General features: G+C 50.4%; 1 long non-coding RNA gene and 1 pseudogene across 1 annotated transcript in view; one reads left to right on the top strand and one right to left on the bottom strand.

The window, feature by feature from the left end:
* LOC144131161 (uncharacterized) overlaps window positions 1-26,458 on the top strand; it is a 279,476-nt gene that overhangs the window by 68,778 nt on the left and 184,240 nt on the right. The gene's annotated exons all lie outside the window — the stretch shown is intronic.
* The window catches only part of LOC144113832 (uncharacterized), a 38,453-nt pseudogene that overhangs the window by 3,485 nt on the left and 8,510 nt on the right, over window positions 1-26,458 (bottom strand).

Below are 26,458 nucleotides of genomic sequence, written 5' to 3'. Positions count from 1 at the left end.
AGTTTAACAAAAGTTATGTTCTGCCATGAATGCACCATACCTATAATGTGCATCACATGTTGCCATGAGGACTGTGCTGAATGACTTCTTGTAATTCAAGTTTCGTGACCCTGAATTTGCAGGACATTCAATGTTCACATGCTTTCCATCAATACATCCAATGCAGTTGGGAAAATTCCTCTCGACAAGCATGTCCGTGGCAATCTGAAAGAGTGATCGGGAGGCAATATAGTATGAGACTGTGACAAAACAATACCATAGTAATGCATAAGGCAACCTTTAGTTGTCTTATGCGTTATGAGATGCAGGAGTTAAACACATTTGAAAAGTCGGTACGCAGGGGGCTTTGGGAAAGTCAGTGGCATTACAAATGAGGTAAAGAATGGCAAGCTGGACGCTTGTCAACACTATAAACCCTCTCCGCAGTAACAAAACGGACTGCAGTGCACTTACTTTTTTTCCATTCTCGAGCTCTTGGTGGAAATCTTACATAGATTGGCTGAAGTATTTACCATAATGCAGCACAAGTTTGCCTTACGATAATTCCAGCCGTTGATCGTCCTGTCAGGAAGTTGAACGGCAAACTTCTCATTGTGTCGCCGTTTGCGAGAAATCTGAAAAGCGTATGCTCATCACATACGTCTCAAAGGATAAATGAGGAGGAGGGGGTGAGTTGCATCACAGTGCTCATGCGGTATGTTTTACACAATATTTTCCGAGGGACTGCTGATCAGGCACTGTGACGGGACAGTACCGGGTCACGGACTTTCGGACTTACCTTACTGTCATGGCAAGTCGATCGTGTGCAGATATCGACCGCCTGAACAGAGTGTCCTGCCGCTAAATCACAGGCCGAACTAGGTGGAGCAGTGTGTCGAACGGGCTCGGCGGCATCCGAAGGAAGCTATAATCAAGAATCAAAGACAACATCACTATCACGTCACACACGCGGCACACTACGCGTTTAAAAAGGTTGTAATCACTCACTCTCGGAAGAAGCCTTCATTTCGGGCGCGCAGCCGGGGAAGCAAAGCATTCGCTTGCCCTACAACGTCTCGGTAGCGCCAGCAGGGGTGCACCCAAAACCTTCGTCTGCGTGCCTTTTGCGCGCGCCGCCGTCGCAACAGCAGGGAACACACAATGACAAAACGCTCATCGTCGTCAGAACATCGTCGTCTGCACCTGCCATTGCAGAAGTCAACGCGATCAGCGCGGTACATGACGAGGGACGAGGAGCTGGTATGTGAGTCTGTTTACCGAGCAAGGAAAAAGCGCGCGAAAACCGCGAAATCGCGCCTATGCTCGCGCAGTTCGAGACAAGGCGAGATCAGCGCTGTCACGTGACTCCGCGGCGGCCGTCGCGCGCACAACCAATGTGGCCTCTCTGCCGCGCGGCGTTCTTGCCACCGGCGGCGTGCCGCGCGTGCTTTGCAGCCAGTGTGTTCGTACAGTTAAGCAGAAGTCATATTGACTGCCTAATGTTCAGCGAGGTACCCAACTTGAAAATAAGCAACGAAAGTTGATGCATTGGCCGCATTACGTTGTTGTGATTGAACGATGGAGTATGGTCCGGACTCATGATTTGTTGCTACATGGAAACTTCCAATAGAGATTTTAATCGACTAGAGGCCAGTCGGTTGCGATCCACGCATCGCGATCGCGGGTGAAGGATATCGTAAACACCTTCATGCTGAATGAGCGCTCGGCTAGCTCTGTCTAGGTGGAAAGACCGAGTCGTGGCCCTCATTCTCAATGGCGAGCAGAACATCTAGCCCGGAATGACGCCGCATATAGGTAAAAGAAAAGGAGGACACTCTCGCTCTTTCCCACCACGGGTTCCGTCTAGAAAGATCGCATATGCGAGATCAACACAAGCAGTTGGAATAGGTCTCACTATATGCTGATGTGTTTTATTTGCAAATCAAAGCTTGCTTCATACAACTTGTGCAGGTGTGTATGAGCTTGTGCTTCCCTTTGTAACGGAAGAAAAGAAAATGGTGATTGTACCTTTGATTCTTATTTACAAATCTGGAATACAGTAAAAACAGATCAAAATCAGAGCTTGTTGTAAGCATGTACTTGCTTTGTTGTTTTTCGAGAAAATACACTGTAGCGACCACAAGGCTGCGTTCTGGCATCAAGCTTCCAAATGTTACCATCCTTTCTATTACAAAGTGGCAAAGTTGTTTTTCTCGGCTCCATAACGTGCGTATAGCTAGCTACAGAGCCAGCAGGTGCTTCAGATATTTTGGTCTAGGTTGCAGGGATACAAACTGAGTCCAACGGATGCTGATCTTCAATAGCAATACAACCCATCTGCTGCTGCGGGCATGAGTTCTCATTCGGCTGCTCTGTTGCTGCCGGCTAGTCGGAAACATCGTCGAGCGCGCTTGACGGTCCATGGCTGACGCCTGCACTGGCACTGCGCGTTTGCGCTTTAGCGGCAGGTTGGTCACACAGGTTCCTCACTTTTCTTTTCGATGTCTCCTTAAGCAGAACGTATTTCGGATAGTTGTCGAATACTGCTGGCATGAAATCGAGCATGAGACGTGGTCTATCCCTGGCGAGCTTGTTGACGACACCGTTCACCGTCTCTCGATGTGGCAGACTCCAAAATGTTTCTCACAGACAACACATGCTGGAGTCAACTTGCGGTCCTGTGTTTTGATCAGCCGCTCCCACTCCGCAAGCCGTGTTGGGTCCGACAACACACGGAACATGGAAGCCTTGCCCGGATTCGACCGGTAGCCACTCCGACAGAGCGGCACGAAACATGTTTTTTCCCGGCCTTGGTGCTTCGACTTTACCATAATTAGTCGGTGTGGTTTTCCCTCACCTGGAACAGCACGGACAAAACAACAGAAAAAAAAAGCTTAGATGTGACCAAATGGTATAATCTACACCACGCACGACCAATGCAACTGCAGCGACTGCGGCATGTCCGCCAGCGACGGCACCTTTACGACGAGCAGGGCTCCTCGCGCACAAAGTTGGAATGCATCGCGCGCGCTGCCACCCTCTTCCATTGGGAGAGCGCTCCGCTCGACACGCTAGTAGGATATTCTAGGCACTATAATCGTGCCATCCGTGATAGTTGCGCTGGCTATTTTTTTGAGCTCATGGTTAATTGCCGTTGCAACCGCTCTATTTCTGTTGTGTTGTCTAGTTCTTCCGTATGCAGCCGCATCCGTGTACGTAATGTTCTCTATATTGGCTAAGTTCTGTTGCACATACTGTGCCCTAGCCTCCCGTCGCCCTTTGTGCAGGTTCGGACCCACATTTTGGGAACTGGTGTTACCCTAATTGTTTGCCGCAGTTCATCGGGTATTCGTTTCGATCTTTTTATCTGACAATGCACCCTCGTAGCCGCATCTTTTGAGCAGCTCTGTCCCTTTTTGGTCTTTTTTAGCCTCTGGAGCTGAGCTACGAGTTGGGCCTCCCTTAGCTCCTCAAAGGTGTTATGCAGACCAAGAGCCATTATCTTCTCCGTCGAGGTTGATTGCGGTAGGTGTAGCGCTGTTTTGTATGCTCTCCTAAGTATCGTGTCCGCTAGCTTTATTTATGCTTTGTTGCAATTGTAGTACGGTATGCTGTATGTAATTCGGCTAACCACTAGGCTCTTTAGAAGCTTTAGCGTGTCGCTCGCCCGCATGCCGTGTTTTCCTAGAGACCCTGGTTATCATGCGGGCGACCTGTGTCGCCGAGTTCTGTATTGGTCTGAGCGCCTGCGTGCACCTTTGGTTGGATTGAATCCACATGCCTAATATTCTGATGGTTGTTCTCCATCAAGATGCTATCTGGCCGCAGGGCAGTGCGCGCACTCGTGAGCGAACTTTGGTGAGCCTCTGTGCATTCCTCGAACACACGGGCTTGACGTCCCGTCTGTTCTCCGTCAGGTAGTTACACGCAGTGACCGAACGCTCCGCGAGTTCTACCTTGAACGATTAATAACTGGACGCCCCACTCCAGTTGTAACCAACACAGTGCTGTGCACGTGTGTGATTTAATTCCTCTAATATGAACTAATCACGCGCACAACCTGAACACATTTCTTCTTGTGTAAATAGTTTGTACATATTACTTCTCCCCCTATCCTCTCTTCCTGTCCCCTCACCTCTTTCATTTCATTTCTTCATTCTGCCTGCTGTCCTTTATTCCCGCTGCCCCAGTTCAGGTGCTTCAGTATTGATGGCAGATGCCGGGGCTAGCAAAAATTTTTTCCTTCCTTTTTACTATTATTTTTATTAAAACCACTACTACCACCACAGCGGCTTTTTCCCGTTGGTTGTCAACATGGTAAAGCAAAATGAAGAGTAAAAATATATCCGCTTCGTCTAAATCTCAGATCCTAATTTGGCATTGATTAAAACTTCGATGCAACGCCGCCAGTACACAATTAGCATTGATAGCAAGCAAAGGTTCCACTTATATGTTGAATTTGTTCAGCAGAAGCCTCTTACTGAACCACTGATTTTTTGTGCGCTGAATGCTTTAGCCAGCGGTTCCTAATCAAGTAAGCACCGGCTCCAATCGCGGTCGTATAGTTCCCGCAATAGGGTTCAGCTATTTGTTTGTGCATGAACACGAGCTTAAGTTCTCGTGTCTATGTTCGCCGCTAGTTGGTTTTGTAACTAATTCCCTCGGCCGTATATATTATGGGCTCGCGTACCCTTTTTCACGCATTGATATCTGGCCTAGCGGTCAAATAAACTCACTTTTTGTATTCAATAAGCATATGTAGCCATGGCTAGCCAACCTGTATTCATAAACTTCTTTTTATTTATGAACTGCTCCGAAAATTGGATCACGTCGGGCCGAGTCTGATCACCCGGTCGACGTCGCCAACCGTTCGAGGTATTTAGCGATCTATAAGGAGCGCAAATGCGCTAAACGGCCAGCCGAAAGCAACGAAGGGCGGGAGCGTCGCCTGGCTCGACTGCGAGTGAATGACGCCGGTGGAAGACAGCGACGAGCCTTGTTAGCAGCCGAGGCGGAGACTCGCGAGCCGCTGAAAGTGAGTTCTCCCAGTGCGGAATGCACAACGATCCACGTGGTCCATCTGTGTGCCAGGCTGTTCTTCGGCCACGAAAACCTTAGGAAGGGACTTCACGTGTAATCCTTGCTTTCTGTTGCATTACTAGGGTTAGCTGAGCTCAGCCGCAGCCTATTTTTTCTTTGCAGCGAACCTGCTTTTCCACGTCATGGCACCCATTAATAATAATAATAATAATTGGTTTTGGGGTAAAGCACATAGCGCGGTATGGCGCAGTATCTGTCTCGGCGCGGTTCAGGCGTCAAACGATATATGAGACAGATACTGAGCCATTTTCTTCCCCCTAAAACCAATTATTATTATTATTATTATTATTATTATTTTTATTATTATTATTATTATTTCCTGTCTCATATATCGTTGGACACCTCGACAAACTTGTCAGAAATCAACCCCGGAGAAAGGACGTACAACTACATCCGATCCTTCCTCACTAACAGAACAGCAGTGATAACGGTCGGAACAATAGAGTCTGCCCCAATCAAACTAGGAAGTAAAGGAACGCCACAGGGCTCCGTCCTGTCCCCTTTCCTTTTTAACCTCTCCCTCATCAAAATTCCCCCCAAACTGGCACAAATACCAGACCTACATCACACGTTCTATGCAGATGACATCACACTTTGGGTAACCAAAGGATGCGAAGGCTACATAGAAGACACACTCCAAGCAGCAGTGGACATCATCGAGGCATGCGCATGGGATTCCGGCCTCACTTGTTCTGAGCAAAAATCTGAACTCTTCGTGATCCGTCGTAAACAAAGAGGTAGGCGTACCACGACATCCCCCCCGCAAATAAACGTCTATGTTAATGGACGATCTGTCAAAGAGGTACAGACCATGAGAATACTGGGGTTGTATTTACAAACAAATGGAAAAAATACTGACACACTCACTAAGCTAAAACGCACGGTAGAAGCGACGGTGCGATTACTCCGCCGCATAGCTAACCGCAGACAAGGGGTGAGGGAAAGAGATTTATGCCGCCTAGTGCAGGCCTTTGCGCTGAGCAGGATACTCTATGCCACCCCTTATCTGAAATTTTCGAAAGCAGAAAAGGACAAATTGGATAGCATGATACGGCAGGCCTATAAGGCTGCGTTAGGACTCCCACTAAATGCCTCAACCGAAAGGCTTATGAGGTTAGGAAAACATAACACCTACAATGAACTGAAAGAAGCCCATTTAATGGCTCAAACAGCGCGATTAGCCAATTCCAGAACTGGCAGGAGTATTCTTACCAGGCTCGAATTAACTTTCAACCTACGAATAACGATGCTAAAGTAGACTTACCCCGCGCCTATAGGACGGCCCTACTAATCAAACCACTCCCCAAAAACATGCACCCCTTACACCATGAGGGTAGAAGACAAGCACGAGCCAAAGCCTTACATAAGAAATACAGACAGTGCGCTGCAACACTTTATGTAGATGCGGCAGAATACAAAAATACCAATGCCTTTGCAGTTGTGGTTGTGAACGAGAATGGTGACCACATCGTCTCGGCGACAATCAAAACGAAATCCTCTGAAACGGCAGAAGAGGCGGCTATAGCCCTCGCCCTAGCACATACCCAAGGGAGCATCATCCTCAGCGATTCCAAAATGGGTATCAATAATTTCGCTAAAGGGCGAATTACAAACACCTCCCTTAGAATCCTTAACGCAACCAAATTCTCACCAAATTATTCCGAATTGATATGGGTCCCAGCCCATTCGGGGAATCCGGGGAACGAGGCAGCCCACAATAAAGCCCGAGGTTTCGTCGACCGGGCAGTGGATGAGTCTGGCTCCCTGAATTTCACGAAGGACTCAATGATCACATATCATGATCTCACCAATCATTTTAAACTAGAGAGGAGAATTTTCCCCCCTCCAGACAAAACACTTACTAAAGAACAAGAGGTTACGTGGCGTCGTCTACAGACGAGATCGATACGCACCCCATCACTCCTCGCGCACATTTATCCAGATCTTTACAACCCAAACTGCAAACACTGTGGCCAACGTGCTACCTACGATCACATCCTGTGGGACTGCAAAATAGAGCCACCTCCGGGTGATCTCGTTACAGCTCCTTCTCTCGAGCGGTGGGAGACCGTGCTGGCTAGCTCTGACCCCAGAACGCAAGTTTTGGCGGTGGAGTGGGCTGACAAAGTCGTCGAGGGCTATGTACTCTCGACCACTTAACGCGACCTCTTGCCAAGCTCTTCCCGGCGAATAAAATGTTTTACAATCAATCCAGCTTTCGCATGTAAAGATACGGTAATAAAACAAGGAGAAACGTGTTGCGAGTCATACATAGCCCAAAAGACTCTACTCCGCAATATCTTTTGTATTAACTTAGTTTTAGTGTTCCTGTCTTCCCCAAACCTCGCAGTAGGAAGTGCGAAAAGGAAGGGTTTTGCAAGAAATGTTGCCTTAAATAACTTATTTTCGTTATATAGGCAAGAGGCCGCAATAGACGAAAGAAGAAAGTGGATGAGCATTTTTTTGTCATTGTTCTTTTTTTTTCTTGACAACTTTTTCTGCTTTTTCCGATACGGCTAACTAACTTTTTCGTGGTTCATGCGGCGTCAACCCTGTGTCTCTTAGGTTCGTTTTATTTTTTTTTTCTGCGTTGAAGCCATTCCTTTTCTGCGCTCATCGCAGACAACACAGTTTTGCAAGTGAAAATACGAGCAGAGTTACGTTGCGGAGACAGCATATACGCTTCCTGTGGTGGGTGCGACTAATTCATGTTTTATTTTCGAGAGTTCTCTAGTGGTGCGGACAGATGGGCGGATAAATAAATCGCTGACATGGCGAGACGAAGCTGTTGATATTTATTGCATTCTTGTATTACAAGAAAACCTTGGATCACAATCTGCAAATCCTTCTTTTAACATTTTTGAGCATCTATTCGCCGCCTGTGTCTTGGCCAATCCCCCGCAGTGGCTATTGTTGTTATTGCTACCTTAAGGAATAAGTGGCTACGCGCCACTTATTCCTTCAGGTAGCAATAACAACAATGACTTCTGGGGTACTCCACAGTTTTGTCTGTTTAAGTGATTCGTATTTTTTCCTCTACGTAATTACGTTCTGGTAGAGTAGTGCTGTGTACGGTTCCCTACCTTCGCACACCTTGCAGCATTCAACACGGACCAGAGACCCAGGCGCCGCCTCCGCGGAGAATATCCTGTATTCGGTCCCCTTCCCGCCCCCACAAGGACGACGCTGCCTTGGCTGTTGAGTCCAACTGACTTTACCACTGATACCACAGCTCCGAGCACTGTTCTCTGCCACCCGCCTCGAACACCACCATCTTTTCACGGCGACGTGTTTGAAGACGCTGAACATGGCTGGAGACCTTCGAACGGGTTGCCCGCTGCAGCGGCTGGAGTGGCGAGTGTAAGCTCAATAAAGTTTACTTTGTGCTTGAAGAGTGCCCGGATGTGGCCTGAAATGCACGAAGGACAACGTTTTGCCGCAATCTCCTGGCCATGCACCTTCCCTAACGCCGCTCGCCGGGAGATAACTGAATCTGCACTGCCCTTCAGGATCCAGCGGACAAGCAAAAGTGCGCGCATGTACTTTGAAGACATGGCTCGTCTTTTCTAGCGCGACGACCCTAACACGACAGAGAATCTTCGAAACCTTGTGCGCGGATCAGATAAGCAGGAGTTCTTCACGGGCCCCGTGCGCAGCCCATCGCGCACTGTTGCGGAATTCCTCACGGAGGCGACCACCATGGAGACAACGCTCCAACGACAGGCCCTGCACTACAATCAGGATGTCACCAGCTTCGCGCCTAGGCGGCTTGCGCGAACTTATTCGGTCCATTGTTCGGGAGGAACTCCAACGGTTCCGTCTGCCCCAAGTTCTGCTTCGTGCATATCTGGCCAAAGTCGTCAAGGACCACGGAGGAGGACTATATGGGAGTGGAAACTCCCCCGTCTGCGGCGACCAGAAAAGATCACAAGCCCGCGGCGCCACTATCCTGCTGGCGGCGCCTGGCGGCCTGGAAAGAAACTACTGAAATTCAACGTAACGGCGTGCCCGCTGAAGCAAATGCCCGTGTGGTCTGTTCGTCGTCTGCTCTGAGCGCACGCCGCCGGTGCCGCCTGCCCGGGGGATGTATTTTTTTTTATTTTTTTCTCTGCTGCTCCTACGAGGCGCCGCATGGCGCCGCCACTGCATGCGACCCCGTCGTCGCATAGAATTGTGACTTTATCTGGTCGCCTGCGCTTGCCTGCGCTGACGGGAGTTTCACCTCCTAATGGGAGTTTCATCTCCTATATAATCTTGCTCCGTGTCAAGGACAAAGTGCGCCAGGCTGCACAAGAACAACCTGTTCCCGATGAGCCGCCGCTGGTCGACAGACTCGACACTGTTGCACGTCAGACGCCTGGCTATGGTCCTACTAACCGGACGCCTGCCATGAGGCCAATCGTTCCCTATCACGCACCTGCTCCCGGTGTTTCACGACACCTTAGAACTGATTTGTCGCGCAGACAGAAACGCAGACCCCATTGGTACCAATTGGAGGAGGCCGGTCACCTTCGCTGTTTACGACCCGGCGCACCCTGTTCCTTTCCCTGGAACGGCAAGCGGCCACGTGAGGCTGAACAGCATCTCTGGTCGCGCTAAAACCCTGTCTACTCCGGGCTCCTCGTGTCCTGCTTGCCTTCACCACTCCGTTACGTTCGCTAAGCCCGGCCGCCCGAACAGCTCCGCAGGCCATGGCTTCTCGATCTCCCGCTTTGAAAACACACCCGCGACCTCTAGAGGCAAGGCCGCTGACATCGGGACAAGCCAAGATCCTCCATCGGGAAACCTTCGAGTTGGCGATACCGTGATGAAGTCCGGCAAGGAAAGTATCCGATACGCTGCGTCCGATTTGCTTCTGGAAATAATCAGTGCTGAGGTGAACGCGCTTCTTGATAACGGTGCTAGTTATTGAGTAATGAGCAGTGCATTCGCCTGAGAACTTAAAAGGGTTCTGATACCGGGTACAGGGATCCACATTTGCACTGTTTGGCGCTACGTACTCTGCCCTTTGGGCAAGTGCACAGCGTGAGTCGGCATCCGGAGTTTCCAAGTACGTCGGCGACTTTGTCGTAATTGCTGAGTCTTCCAGAGACTTGACCCTGGAGATTGACTTGCTGCAGGCAGACGGCGCTATAATTGATTTTCAGGACGTGCGAGTGGCGTTCACGACCAAACGGGCCGTGGCGCGCTTTGACACCTGAGATCCCAGCAGCAACGCTCTGCGTATTGTCGAGAACGACGTCACGGTGCCACCACGATGCAGATCCTTGTGCTTGGGCGGACCGACTTATTCCACGACTACGATGGCATGTCGGGCGGCCCTATTCCGCTGCAGCATGAGAGGGGACTTTCACTTGCCGGAGGCCTCCTCCAACTACGTGATGGCTCCACCAACTCCCTCCTCATAATCTTTACAAACGAATTTCAGGGCTTCGTGAAATGCATAGCTGTCACCTCCTTTCAAGACACTTGTTAATTCCCTGGCTCATGCGCCGTGGGAGGAACCCCTCACGCCGATGCTGGTCCACGCTACTTTGTTCAGTCCGTCAAAATAAACCCCCAATTTCTATTAGTTTAGAAGGATATTTTGTCGGGCCTGTTAGCAGATTTTGCAGACTGCTTCACCCTTTCTTTAAGGTCGTTCTAAAGCACCCTATAAGCACCGATGAGGCTACGCGACTCGCCTTCCACCGCCCATGCCGTGCTTCCCCGACGAGACGAGCAGCCTTTAAGAATATGGTTGCTGAAGTGCTTCCCGAAGATGCTATTCAGCCGTCTGCAAGCACGTAGGCATCGCCAGTGGCTATTGAGAAAAAGGACAAAACCCTGCTTTTCTGAGTCGCGAGCTAGGGTCCCTGACACTCATCACCCATTTCAGAGGATGGCAGTCTGTGACTAGCTTGAACTTGCGGCCGTAAAGGTAGCATCTGAAGTGCTTTACTGCCCAGACAACGGCGAGGCACTCCCTTTCCGTAGCTCCGTACTTCTGCTCTGTGGGGCTCAGCTGTCGGCTAGCAAAAGCAACGGGATGTTCTTTGCCCTCGATAACCTGAGATAGCACGGCACCAACTGCGAACTTTGACGCATCTGTGGCCATAACGAAGGGCAAATTAAAATCCGGGTGGCGCAACAGCGGTGCACTCATTAGCTTCCTTTTCAGGGCCCCAAAAGCATTCTCCGCGTTTTCGTCCCAGCGAAAGGCGACATTTTTGGCTGTTAAGGCGGTGAGCGGCTTAGCGAGCTTGGCGAACTCCTCTATGTGCCTTCGGTAGTAACCGATCAGGCCGAGAAACTGCCGGACCTGGCGGACGCTAGTCGGGGATGGAAAATCCGAGACACACCTTAGTTTCTCAGGGTCCGGTCGCACGCCGTCAGCTGAAACAACGTGCCCGAGGTATTTCACCTCGTTTTTGAGGAATTGGCACTTAGAGGGCTTCAGCTTGAGACCCGCTGCTCTTAGTCGCACCAAAACCTGCTCAATATCGCGCAAATGGTTATCAAAACTGTCACTGTATATGATAATGTCATCCATATACACGAAGCACAGCCTCCCCAGAAGACCTGCCAGGATAACATCAGCGGTTCTCTGCCAGATAGCAGGGCTGTTGGCCAGACCCATCGGCATTCTTTTCCATTCATAGTGCCCTGAGGGCGTGTTGAATGCCGTTTTCTCGGCATCTGCCGGATCCATTGCTATCTGCCAGAATCCCGCCGCCATGTCCACTACCGTGAAGTACCTGGCAGAGCCCAGCTGAGAAAGCGTCTCCTGTATATTGGGGATGGGGTATGGATCGATGCGAGTTACGGCATTTAGTTTGCGGTAGTCCACTACCAATCGATACGAGCCATCTGGCTTTTCCACCAATAGTGCTGGTGCTCCCCAGGGTGACTTTGAGTGTTCGACAATGCCGCGATCAATCAGGTCCTGCACCTGCCGCTCCATCTCCTCACGTTGGGAGTAAGGAATCCTGTACGCACGCTGGTAAACGGGCGATGAAGTGCCGGTTTCTATCCTGTGCTTTATAACGCCACAGCAGCCCAAATCCAGGTTGGACGCGGCGAATACCTCCGAGTAGTCGTTCAGCAAACCAGCCAGAGCCTCCCTCTCCCTGGATTTTACGTGAGAAAGATCGAACGACACCTTTGGAGCAGCCGAAGGACTTGCATGCTCTACAGTTGCGAGTACCGTATCGGTGGGCTCACGTTTCTCTATCGCAGAGGTGAAGAAAGCCAATGTTTTGTTCTTGGGAAGGCTCAGTGGCTGCTGGCTACAGTTAACCACCCGTAGGGGCACTCTGTGGGCGTCATTAACTGTCACGAGGCACGCGGCTGCCTTCAGGCCATTGCTGAGAGAGTCGACCGGCTCAAGCACTCCCACGGCGCCGCTCTCTACATCTGAAGGCACAAACGCGTACAAAATGTGCTCCGACCAAGGAAGGACGACCGCCTCATCGACCAGCCTGACGGCAACCCGCGAATATACCTTCTCCAATGATCCCACTGTTTGACGGGTGTCAATATCGGTGATGCGAATCTTAGCCCCTCTCCTGTTCAAAAACGGAACTTTTGAGCCGCCCGCATTAACCTCTTCCTCAGAGAATGAGACTACTACCTTTCCTTTTCTCAAAAAATCCTGCCCTAATATACCTGACACTCCGTTTGGCAGAGACACCGTGTCCGGGCATACGTAGCAGGGGTGCTCCAATGCAATTCCGCCGAGAGAGAAGTGTAACCGGTAGAGTCCACTTATGCCAAGAGGATCCCCCGTTATGCCTACAAATTTGGTTGCCATACCACCAGACGCTTCCAACACCTCGCGGTCCCCCTTCCTTCGAAGCGTGTTAAAACTGCTCTCCTTAAGCAATGTCACCTTTGACCCCGTATCTATCAACAGTTCCATGCAACAACCATTTAACTTGCAACGCACAACAGGGCATGCCTCGTCGGCCACACAAACTACCACCACCTCATCATCCACTGCTCCCTCCCCACGCTCCTCAGGCTGGGGAGGACTAACTAGTTTTTTGTCTCGGTATCTGGAGCCCCGCTGTAGGCTTGCTTAGGGTGTGTCTCGCCTGCTTCTCTTTGTGGCTCCCCACGGCGCACGTTTTGGCAGAACCTGGCGATGTGTCCGCGACCCTGGCAAGCGAAGCATACGATTTCTTCAAAATCTCGCATACCGCGCCTGTAGCTTTGTGGCGGTCTCCGGTTTCCAGCGAATGAGCGCTGTTGAGCGCGCGCTTCAACCTGGCGTTCTACCTGCTGAGATAGCAGCTGTTCTAAGCGATCTAATCGCTCTGTCAAGAGAGCAACCTCAGGGTTGAGCACCGCTCTCTCTATGACGCTTACTCTCGCTGCGGCTGTCGTTAACGCCTCATTTCGTTCCTCATCCAATGCGGCCTCCACGGCTTGGTCGAAATTGCTCGGCTTGTGCGAAAGCACGAACCGGCGCACGGGGTCTTGCAGACCAGCCACGAACAAAGCGGTCATTTCCTCTTTAAGTAGATCCTCCGCGCATTTCTTCCTTAGCTGGTCTCCTTCCTCCTCCCTGCTTAACGTATCGCGCGCTAGGCGCTGAAGCCGCGACGCAAATGTTCGCACGTCCTCCCCTACCATCTGTCCGGCGTCACGGAACCTCTGTACCCGCACGTGACGTGGTTCAGTGTCGAAATGCTCAAACGCGAGCTTCTTAAATTCCGCAAATGATTTTGTGGATTTTACTTTTTCGTCTTGCCATGCAAAATCATGAGCAGCTCCTGCCATCTTACACCTCGCCATTCCCAGCATTTGAGCATCGGACCATCCCCCCATTTTCTCAATCTCTTCTAGCATGGAAAAGAAATCGCAGATTGGAACCCCTGTCTTATCTCCCGTAAACGTCGGAATGACGCTTCCTAATGCCAGCATGCTTGCTCCGAGCGACGGCTGTGGAGTGGGAGCTCCCTCAGATAAAGACATTTTTTTTTTCAAGCCCTCCGGTGCCTCAAGCCTCTCAAACGGGGGTAAAAGTCCCACAATCAGTCCCGTGATTCCCTTTTGATTACAATTTTGAAGTCATGAATGTCGCAGCATTCAGAGGACATTTGCTTTTGAGACCCCACTTCTGACACCAGTGTGATGACCCCCATAATGCGCAGGTCCACACGGGACGGAGAGGCAAAGAGACACCGTATGGCTCAGTTTAAACAAACAGGTATATTCAATAATTACGCATGATTAAGATTATACATCAGAGGCTGGGGCGTCCGAGCTTACGTGCCGACGACTTCATGGGGGCGATGGAGTGGCTCCGGAGTTGGGCTCGAGCGGTTGCTGGCAGAAGCTGCACGCCGTCGGGCTTCGGCGCTGAAGGCCCTCTTGGCGAACGATGTCGTCCTGAGCGTGCTTCTTCCGTACTGCTTCTCGATTTTTATATCCTCTTCTCCACACTCCCTAGGGTGAGGACGCCCACGCCGGAGGGGAAGGAGGGGGGGCTAGGGCTTTCACTTGGGCGCACAAACATACCACCGCACTTATTGTCTCGCCCCCCTCACGTGTTGAGTCCGAGGGAAAGAATGTTGTCTTCGAGGTAGCGCATAGCGTCGGCTGTGGTAAGGCGCGCTCTGGCCCGCTGACAGTTCCCTTGTCCTGGAATGTGCTCGGGAGAGCCGCCCCTGAAACCGCCACGCCAATTGGGGAGGATAAAGCCTGTTTTCCCGCGGCGGCGGCGGCGGGTCCGGTTGGGTCCGGTTGGGCTTAAACCCCTTCGTTCTGGTTGTCACTCTCAACGAGCATGGCTGGGTAATTGATGATGCCTGTCATCTGGGTCTCCGTCTACGCCGCGCCGTCGAACGTGGAACCTCGCAGCACACACAAGGAATCTACCTCGTAGCACACACAAGGAATGTACCTCGTAGCACACACAAGGAATGTACCTCGTAGCACACAAGGAATGTCACACTCCTTAGACCCACCGAATATCCCCTTACAACTAGGTAGCGGGCATGGACCTACTTGGTCCTTTCCCGACGTCTTCATGAAGAAAACTTTCGATAGTCGTCGCGGCCGACTACTTAGCTGTGTACGCTGAGAGCGCGTCTCTTGTCAAAGACGCTGCTGCTGAAGTAGCACGGATTTGCGTCCACAACAATGCATTGCGTCATGGCGCCCCCACCGTTGTTACTGACCCTCGGACAGCTTTCACGGTACGCTAAACCCCTTCTGTGGTGACTCTCCAGCCACTGACGTGCGACGTCTTATCACCCGCAGGCAAACGGGTTGGTGGAGCGACTCAAACGAACACTGGCCGCATTCCTTCTATGTATGTTGATGTAGAGCACAGGACATGGGACCAAATTTTTCAGTATGTCTCGTCTGCGTACAGCACGGCCCTTCAGGAGACGCTACCCGTGACCCCTTTTCAGCTTGTCTTCGGACGTCAATTTACCACTCCGTTTGAGGCTGTGTTGCCCGTTGATCCTTACTGCGACACACACTGATCTCGATGCGGAAATTTTTTCTACCGTCAACAGTGCTAGGTGTAACCTTGGACGAAGGTTCGTTAGTTGCGGGCTAGGCGTCATGGTGTGGGTTCAGACATCTGTTCTTCGTTGCGGACTTTCGGAACAGTTGTTCCGCAAATATTGGTCCTGCGAAGTTGTCCGCCGCCTGTGACGTGACGTACGCATTTGCAGCAGCCGCTGGCAAATCGTCAAGGTTGAACCGTACTGAAGTCGTGCTCGTGGTTCGGATGAACCCATATTGCTACAGACAGTATGACAGACTTCCATTTCAGCTAGACCACGCCGAATCATGCCGGTGTTACACAGAAAGGGGGCAGTGATGCACGCATTATTAGAGGTAGAAGTTGGTTGCCCACCGCTCTTGAGCTTGGACCTCTGGTGGCGCTCCGCAGCTCTGTCGGTTTTAGGAGGTGATTCCTGCTTTGTCCTGTATGAAGCCGGATAGAACTCAAGACGTCCTTTAGGCCCTTAATCCAGTGGGGTCGAATTATAGTTACGTCGACACGGTCAATCACGCTGCACCTGCCACAACCACCAGCTTGTGCACGCTAGTATGTGCAAGGCGGTTGTCCGCGACGTTACGGCAGGTCGACGCCACTGGTTGGGGGGTTTCCTCTGACACCACATCTTTCTTGAATTGTATCAGACTTTTGCGCCGGTATACACGTTCTTGCAAATAGAGTTCTCTGTTGCTAACGATTTGGGAATTCGCCACTTGGCTAGGAAATAAGAGGGTGAGGACGCGAAACGGTAGGTTGCGATTGCATGCGCACGCTTCGCGCGACAGCGTCCCATGGCACTCGATTGCAACGGCTTAAGTCCGTCTATATCTTAGCAACCAGCATTTGCAGACACCACCAAACTATAAGTAGGTTGGAATGAACGAGGTCACGTTGCAATGTTTTCATGCTTAGAATTTTCGCCGTCAGATCGCTTGAAGCTCCTCCATCAATCTTTTGCTGCTCTACACTTGGAACAGTCTCTTAGACCAGAATGCGCAATGGCTCAGTGGTTGTTGTGATTGGCTACTGAGCACGAGGTCGCGAGTTCGATCTCAGCCGCGGAGGTTGAATTTGAATGGAGGCGAAATGAAAAACACTCATGCGCCGAGGTTTTGGTGCACAATGACTGACAGGTGGTTGAAATTTGGCCGAAGTCTTCCACTAAGTCGTGCCGCTTAGCTGCTCGACTTTGGCATATAAAATGGGCAATATATTTTTACACTTTTTTCCACAAAACTATACTGTTGACAACAGTGCGTCTTTTTTTGTGACCTCGTACAATGGCTTAGCTGCTTGAATTTTGTTTGGTTGAAATTTGTCCATGGTCGAACATGTAAAATATTAAAACGTTCGGGTTTCTTATTAAAGCGTGGTGAATAATTAGTTAAAGCTTACTGCTCGGAAATTCTCCAAATTCCTTTAAAAATTCGGGATCGAATAATGCATATTGTCACTTCTGCAAGGAATATCCTCAGGGCAGGGCTGACTGAAAAGGCGCGTAATGCGGCGACTGCCAACAGCCCTGTGTTGCGCTTTCATTTTTTATCCTTAAGCCTCGTGTTCTCGGCCCCGTCGTCTTCGATGCAGTGGCAATATGTACGCTTATTACCACTTCAAAGAGACAGTTCCGACTTACAATGCGTGTAGTGCGCGAAAATTATGCAAGATTTTGATACCTCATGATAAATCTCAAGTTCCAGCCGCTTTTGAGACGTCTTCGCTGTAAGGTATTCTGGTTTCTGGCTCCGCTGCTTTAGTCAGTACGACTACTAGGAAGACCTGGGGGATGATGACCCATAACTTTTCCCGTCATGAGTGAAGTGCGGCGAAAATTTCACCACTACAGTGATTCGTGCATGATGTAGCTTATTTAATCATTAGTGTGTGCATCTTCACTGACAAATACAAACGGGAATGTTGAAAATACGACTGACATATACGCCTATCAAAGACGAGCAGATATATATTCGTTTATCGCTTTGCGGAAGCATATCTATGAGCAACTTCAAAACTGTTTCTTTAATTTTTGGGACAGTAATTCTACTGCCCTATTCATTCTTAGTTTGGCTGAGAATTTGGCTTTAAGCCCTAATAGTGAAGGGGCAAACTGCAAAGCATCAGAATTCGAAAAGAAGCCCCGTCAGCTGCCCACAAGCGCCTGCCTCCACACGGCTATATATAGCGTCATGCAAGAACGTCCAGAAACTTATATATTTTAAGACCTTCCGCCGAAGACAACACACCTGCGAGGAGGCCAAAACGCTAGACTTCGTGTACAGCTCTCTATTTTTGGAAGGACCATCCGCCAATCCTGAACGGCCACCGCTCATGAAGATGGATTGGCAATGGCCACTGCATGCTATCGAATCTCTTTGCTGAACTCGAGCTAAGGGAATCAAGTCTGACAAGAAACGCGTGTCCAATCCCGACCGCGGCGGTCGAATTTCGATGGAGGCGAAATTCTAGAAGCGCGTGTACTGTGCGATGTGAGGGCACGTTAAGGAAGGAAGGAAGGAAGGAAGGAAGGAAGGAAGGAAGGAAGGAAGGAAGGAAGGAAGGAAGGAAGGAAGGAAGGAAGGAAGGAAGGAAGGAAGGAAGGAAGGAAGAAAGGAAGGAAGGAAGAAAGAAAGGAAGGAAGGAAGGAAGGAAGGAAGGAAGGAAGGAAGGAAGGAAGGAAGGAAGGAAGGAAGGAAGGAAGGAAGGAAGGAAGGAAGGCCTCAGACGTTGCTGGCACATACCCACTACGGGGGAGTGGCCAAGACACAGGCGGTTAATTGCTGGATACAGGAACCGCAGGTGGTCGAAATTATTCCGCAACCCTTCACTATGGCGTCCCTAATAGCCTGAGACGCTTTGGAAAGTTAAACCCCTATAAACCAATATAACAAAAAACTGCCGAGGCTCTAGAGGAAGCTTAGGCAGGCCCCGACTCTTTGTCCAAATTTGTAAATGGTAGAGCCTCTGTTGTCTCCTGACTCGAATAAATTGTGAACTCCGCCACTTCCAAACTATTTGTGTCGCACACTGATATTTAATTTAGCACTGGTGAACACTCGGCAGCGCAGAGCTCCTTTACTGGGGTTTCCGGTTTACCTGCCTTGAAGGCAGTAAAATTAGACTTATCTACGTGCGGGTTACGACGCACATAGTGATTCAGCACGATCGCGACGTTGCGCGGCTAATTAAATGGCACTTTTTTTTAATGAGTTTCCAAATTTCCCGTGGTTTCGCAATGAGCCACCACTGCGTATTTATTTCCTAATTTAACCTTTACAGAGTTTCGCTCAGTGTAGACAGCAAGCAACCAAGAAAAGGAACTAGGAAGAATATGGAGCGGACCGAGACGACTCCGAGGACCGCACCGGGTTCCCATGGCTCACCTGTTTGTGAGTTGTTCTCGGTTGACTAACCCTTACCACCGGTCCCCCGCTCGGACGCTGACAACCCGGGTTCTGTGCGTGGTCTGCTGGACGTCCCTACCGTGGGCCCTACAGACCTCGAGGCCAGGCTTGACCTGGCCTTCACTGCGATGCCCGATTTTACTGACGTCACCAGACTTTAGGAGCGCCTAACTGCGTTCCTGAACATAGATAACAGTAAGATCTCAGTTCAGGCCCGCACACAGATCTCGCACATGTTCGGCGAGGTCGTGCTTCGTTGCGCAGAATATCGCGCACTGGCGTCCCACGCCGGGGGCCGTGCAGAGGTTCTTCGCACCATGTGGTCGGCGCAGCGCCAGGAATCCTCGAATGCCAGGGCCCGGGCCTCCAACGCGGAGGCGCGACTCGAAGTGGCCGCCACGCCCATCTCGCGGCCCACACCGGCTGCGGCTCCGCGGCCTCCCACATTTGCCGAAGTCCTCCGGGGCTCGGCGCCGCTGCCTCCCGCACTACCACCTGCGGAGGCCGTGTCCACACTGCGGCAAGTCAAACCAGACCATGTTGCACATTTAACATCTGCGTCTGCGGCAAACGTTTCGCCGCGCGATTTAATTTCAACTCCAAAACATAGCATTGCCCCTGAGGACGCGGACAAAGACCCTGTTGTCCTACGCCCCCCAGACAACATAAAACGTCCTGAGGACGTCCTCAAATGGTTAAAACATCCTCATTCCTAACAGGGCATTCTGAGTACTTTTGAGTGCGTCACGTCCAAATGTCCTCATGAAAATGTCCTCAGAATTTGTACTTTGCTGGACGACGCGAGGATGAAAGTTCCAAAATGTGCAACAAATGTCGTATCACAGGACAATGTTGTGGCATTGAACCGTGATAAAACAAGCTTTATCCCTCGCATTCAGCTTTCATAATTAATTGAACCACTGGTTTACTAAACGATACTTGTGTACAATAGAAATGTAACGATGGAATCTATCCTGACTGAAAAAACTATATGCTTTGGAAAGATATTTCAGGTATTTTAGCTTTTAAACATGTTCTTATGTGCTGCATGCTTCTCATAGGGTTGAACTGTTTAGATTTCAGGGCCATTAGTCCAAGTAGCTTTTGCACGTATCGAGGTGGCAGAGTTAAACTATGCAAAGAGTTGTCTATAGTCACCGCTTTATGAAAATATTGTATGAAGAACAACCTGCATGTGCCAAGAAATGCGGGAAACGAACCAGTGTTGAGCAAGCAAAACGTTTGCATAATTTGTTTTCTAGAGTTCAAGACAAATGAAGCAAAAAGAAGGCTCTTTCACAGCTCCGTGCACACTCCCCACAGTAATTAAGCGATATATGACCCAAATTCACGGGGAAAAAATCGTCATCTGACGTCCTGGAAACATACTAAGAAGGTCCTTGAGAGGAATTTTGAGGATGTCCTTAGGACATACTGAGGCCGGACAACAGGACTATGTGAGGACTTATTGAGGATTATTAGAGGACGTCCTCAGCACAACAAAACGTCCTCAAAAAATAATCGTCAGGACGTCCTGAGGATGTATTTGTGTTGTCTGGGCTGACGCCCGCTGGTGTTACAGTGTTTGCGAAGGATCCCGCGACAGTCGGCAAGTTGTGTGCTGTAGTGCGGTCAAACGAGACCACGCGCACTGTCATGAACGTCCGCGTAGCCGAGCGCCGCCAGCCACACGTCACGATTTATTTCGCGGATTATGACGTCCCGAACGACGAGGTCGTACGCCAGCTCAACATCAAGAATCCGGGCTTGGACCTAGATACGCGTACCACTACGCGTCGCTGTACTCTCACACAGCGGGACGGTGCGAAGACACTCATCCTGTCCCTGGCCGCCGACGCCTTCTGGCGCCTCGTTGCTAGGGACAGGGTGACCATCGGCTGGTCCTCAGCCTTCGTGGCTGAGGACACTCATGTGCCGATGTGTACTTTCTGCGCCTCCAACGGCCACTCGCGTTGGGATGTCGTCAGGCCGCTCAAGGTGACAGAGCGGTCTGCACGAAGTGTGCCGAGGCCCACCTGGCTGAGACGTGTGCCGTTCGCGCTGGAGACGCGGTGGTTGCGTGCGCGGAATGCCCGAGGGCGGACTGCGAGCGTCGTTTCCCCGCATCCCGCGGGTGCAGCATCCTGACCCATACAGCAGGAAATGGTGGCCAGGTTGCGGGCCAGAACAGATTATGGCTCGCCTTAGAACGAGGGTACCTGCGACGAGTGGGTGGGCAGCCGCGCTACATTATTTTTTTTTCGCGTCGCGGTTGACCTCACGCCTCGGGGCGCTCTTTCCGCGGCGTCATCTCCGTTCTTTTTCTTCCTCTTATATGTTCTTTTCCCTCGGTGCTGTCACCACGTCCGACCTTGCCCGCCACCAGTGGGCCGACTGCAAACTGCTGCCTCTAATCGAGTACCTCGAAGGAACCGCTCTGTCTCCGCCCAGACTCTTCTCACGTGGACTTTCGTCGTTTTGCTAAATAGATGGAGTCCTGTACAGGAAAAACTACGGCCCGACCGAAACTGCCTATCTCCTCGTTGTCCCAACCGCGCTTCGTCAGGAAGTTCTAGCTGCATGCCACGACGACCTTTCTGGCCACCTCGGATTTTCCAGGACATTGGGACGCCTCCGCCACAACTACTACTAGCCTCGGCTTGCTGCGGGCGTCCAACGCTACGTAGAAGCTGTCGTGAGTGTCAACGACAGAAGATACCGCCGAAGAAACCGGCCGGCCTTCTGAAGCCAATTCATCCACCGCAAATCCCATTTCAGCAAGTAGGAATGGACTTACTGGGCCCATTCCCAGTGTCCTCCATGGGCAACCGGTATATTGTTGTTGCCACGGACTACGTCAGCCGCTACTGGGAAACCAAGACTTTTCCCCGTGGCACCGCGGCTGATATTGCAGTTCTTTAAGTTCTTTGTTCACCACATTCTGCTTCGCCAAGGCGCCCCCCGCGGTGGTATTAACTGACCGGGGAACCGCGTTTACATGGGCTCTTACACATGAGGTCCTGCGTCTCAGTGGCACCAGTCATAGAAAAACGACTGCTTACCATCCTCAAACGAATGGCCTGACTGAGAGGCAGAACAAGACCATTGCAGATATGATGTCTATGTATGTCGACGCTGACCACCGTAACTGGGACTAAATACTCCCTTACATCACGTTTGCGTATAACACCGCCTTCCAAGAAAGGATGCGCTTCACTCCCTTCCGTCTGGTGTACGGCCGGGACGCCCTGACCATGCTAGACGCCATGCTGCTCCCGGATTGAGCCCCCTCGTCTGTCACAGGCGCTGACCAATTCGATCGTGATGCAGAAGCCGGTCGCCACCTTGCTAGACAACAGATTCACCACCAGCAGACAAGTGACGCCCGGCGTTAAAACCTCCGTCACAGGGAGGTGATTTACAAACCCGACGAGCACGTATGGGTATGGATCTCTATACGTTTGCCCGGGCGCTCTGAAAAGCTTCTGCGCTGCTAATTCGGCCCTTACGAGGTGCCACGTCAACAGCGATGTGAACTATTAAGTGTTCACGCAAGGAGTTGTCCACTCTTCTCAACCGGCTAAGTCTGAAGTCGTCCACGTGTCCCGCATGAAACCGTATTACGCCCGTTAGCCAATGCCGGTGTTCACCGTCAGTGCGGACGCCAAACGCACCTTCGCACTTTCGGTGCCTCCATACTGTTTTTCTCCCGCCGGAGGCATCGAGGCGATGCCTCTTGAAAGGAATCAAGAGAAGGGCAATGCCACACAGCTCACATTCTGCGAGCGCGGCCATGCGGCCGAGCGGCATGACTGGACTCGTGTGGGAGCGAGGAAGACACCGTTTCCTCTCGCGCGCGTGTTGCTGGTCTTCTTGGCCATCCGAATAAAAGCCCATTTTGTGTCGCCCTACGTTTCTCGGTGACAATATAAACTCGAATTTCCTCTCAGGTACGTCGCGCTTACTCTTGAGAATACCTAGTGTCGCAAATCCATCCCTTTCTGCAGCTGTTAACGACTTTTGCGGGTAAGTGACAATTCTTTCAACTTTGGGTTGTGCGAGTGCTAGCGCTATCGCTGCCTTTTCTGCCACCTCCGGATCCGGAAATGACGTCTCGATGGGGGCGCAGGCTACGAGCACATCCCGCGTCGTAACTGACAGCGTGGCTTGCGATGAAAATTTGAATAACGAATCGTCTGTGAAGAGAGTGACACCCTCTTCCTCTTCTTATATTTGATCTAATATCTCCGTCAAGGCTGCCATACGAGGTGAGTCCTGGCGCCTTCTTGGCGGTGAAATACATAAGCAATCGTGTACTGTGCAAGTCATTTTTCACGTTAAACAACCAGAGGTAGTCTAAGCTAACCAGGAGCCGTCGATTTCTGCATCGCACACAGCCTACATGCAGTACCACAGTTTATCCAAACTAATCCAAAGCCCTCCGCTGCACCATGGCACAAAGCCCTCATGCAGTTTCAGGGCAGTAAACTCGATTTGCCGTCCATCTTATGTTTTGTTTTTAACTCACAGGTGGTGACTACAATGGCCAGATTCCTCCAGAGGCTGCGCATGTCTATACGGCTACTTTTCTTCACAGCGGAAAAGGTGCTCGGGAATGAGCAATTCTGCACATTGGCGCTACTTCGCTGCTTTTGAAAAAGAAAGGGGCTAAGAAGCCGTCGTTAGATCACAATTTTACGCTCCACAGGGGCTTGCCAATGAATGTGCGGACTATTCAGGCTTACCATTGCACAATCTGTCTGTCAAGCCGCACCATTACAGGTTTTTAAAATTTGTTGAGCTTTACGCCGTTTAGTTATCCTGCTGCAAGGCAGGTGTTAACAAAGTGCGGACAGTAAAACTAGTTTAAAAGATCAGTGACACAGCAAAACAAAAATATTAATGGTCATCTTGGCCTCTACTTCGAATCTGCACCGAGCTGTTTACTCGAAAGTTTTCAGAAGCGTTGGAGATTGAACACGTGGGCACTCCTATGTCAGCTTTCCCGCTGTTTTCGATTGGCCGAAGAGCATTCTCCCCTTGCTACAACAGCGTGCAATGTGTGAAGCATCTTTGCAGAAGCCTTTGAGTGGTTTTACTGGGTTTCTGTATATATATAGCAATTTCTCCCACTAGTCTGCTGCAGACAAGGTATAAACTAAGTCGGCGCGGTCGCGTGCGCATCGCTTTCGATGTTCATGTACAAAGTCTAATTCTTATTGTTCGGTGCGATAAATCATACTTTAAAGTTGTGCAGAGTGAACGAAGTGATGGAGTCAAAAACTGCTGCCATTATTAGTTCATTACCTGCAGAAATAAAAGCAGGGCTTAAGAGTAATGCATTCTTCATGCAATAACACTTTTTATGGTTTTAAAGGCGCTCGCCCTGCATGGTTCTTGCTTTTTTGCAGTGCCTATGCACTCAAGCAATCGGCAAAGATTCGGGGCGAACGTTAAGCAGTTACTACACCCGCCTCCAGTGACTTCCAGCTGGCTCATGGCTTGCTGGATTTAATTTACATTCAATATCGAGCAGGCTATGAGCTAGCTGCAGGACATTGGAGGCGAGTGTGTAAAGGCTGGTTAATATTCCCCGCGAAGCTCTCAAGTTTATAAGACTAAGGAGAGGAATCCAAAACAAAGGCGCATTAATACAGCTTGCCATCGGTTACCGGGGCAATGTAGGTGGATGGTTGGACAGAGGTCTCAAAGTGATTGGTTCTTACTTGGGCTGGCATTCGCACATGATATCAGGCCACATACCAAACAATTCAAATTCGGTCTCGATTGTGCATAGGCTCCCGGTCAGTCCTACGTCGGGAAGAAAAACATCTGTGGCTGCGGAGAACTTCCAAGAGCGACATGACCGCAGCATCCGAAGACCCAGTTTCTACTGCCCACGTTTGAAGCTGGTGCCGAAAAGTTGCTATGTCCGCGTCATCACTTTTGTGATTGGCTTTACAATGAGAAAAGTGTACAACACCTCTATCTTACTGGTACTTAACTGCGGGGCAGAAACGCAGAGGCTCATGAAAAGGGTTAAGCTTAAGTTAAGGACGACGCAGTGAGCCACAGAAAGAAAAATGATAGGTATAACGTTAACAGACCGGAAGCGGGTAGAGTGAGTGAGGGAACAAACGCGGGTTAATGACATTCCAGTCGAAATCGAGCGGAAGAAATGCGCTAGCGCAGGGCATGTAATGCGAAGACAAGATAACTGCTGGTCCTCAGGGGTAACGGAGTGGATTCCAAGAGGACGTAAGCGTAGCAGGGGTCGGCAGAAGGTTAGGTAGGCGGATGGCAGGCAGTGAGTGAGTGGGCAAGCAAAGGGTGGATGCACCTGGCAAATGACAGGGTTAATTGAAGAGACATGGGAGAGGCCTTTGCGCTGCAGTGGGTTTAGTCAGGCTATTGATGATGACGACGCTGAATCTGAGGACAAGGGTCCTGATTTTGTCAGTAAGCCGTTAAATTTTCAAAAACCGATGAGGTACCTGGTTTAGTGTCCACTCCTGTGGCCAGGGCTCGGCACACCCGCAGTGTTGGGCACAAAACGTTCAGTCCAAAGCACATTACACTGTAGCCGGTTGCACTGTTTTGACATTGCCATTGAATCAGCACCAGCTTCTCCATATGCAGCTAGCTGCAGGTTAACGTCAGCGCATCTTTTCCTTGTGCGGAGAAATTTCTGCGCTTGATTTTCAGCTGGCCTTGTGCAAATCTACAAAGGCATCACTCACTTTCCTGAGGATCATCCATCGTGTCACAACGCGCAGGTGTGAGTCGCTTGCTTGAGCCGGCGTTACAGTGAACTACCGGCGTTGCGGATGTAGACTTTGGCTTGGCTTCAAGGCGAATTGGCTTACACGGCAATGACGATGATGCTAATGCGCTCATGACACAGTGTAGATTCTGGACTGCTGATGACCTCGTAGATTCTGGTCCATTTGAGTAATAGCAGCCTTCCCTTTTTTTTCACCTATGTTTATAGATTACCTGGTAGATTCTGGCCTTTGGAGTGAAAGAAGCATTCGCCGATTTTTTTTTAATTTTCGCCTATATGTGAAGAGGTATATTCTGCTCTTTCTGTTGAATCTTTTTGTTTTAATAGGTCTGATTTATACTGTTATGCCTGAGTGGGGCAGGAAGAAGCAGTTTTACTGTTTCTTTTCGCCCTGAAATTTAGCGAGTGGCATCCTCGCCCATTCCTAATGCGTACCACCACATACTGCCTGCCTGGATGGAAAGTGCCGCGTTCATTCGGGTGTCACAATTTACCGTCACGTAGAGAGAATGCACATTGTTGTACAGGGAATGCGTCTAAACTTCTTAAAAATGAAGACTGCACAAATGAACAATAATTGTCTGTTCATGTATTCATCGTATTGCAAACAGTCCAGCACAATCCTCTGTACAATTAACACTAACCAACCCACACTCATTCTCGCCGTGTAGAATGCCCGTGACGACGACG

This window comes from Amblyomma americanum, chromosome 1 (genome assembly GCF_052857255.1).
Source record: "Amblyomma americanum isolate KBUSLIRL-KWMA chromosome 1, ASM5285725v1, whole genome shotgun sequence".
NCBI lineage: Eukaryota > Metazoa > Arthropoda > Arachnida > Ixodida > Ixodidae > Amblyomma > Amblyomma americanum.
The sequence above is the reverse complement of the archived record's forward strand: the minus strand, read 5'-3'. Positions and strand labels throughout refer to the sequence as shown.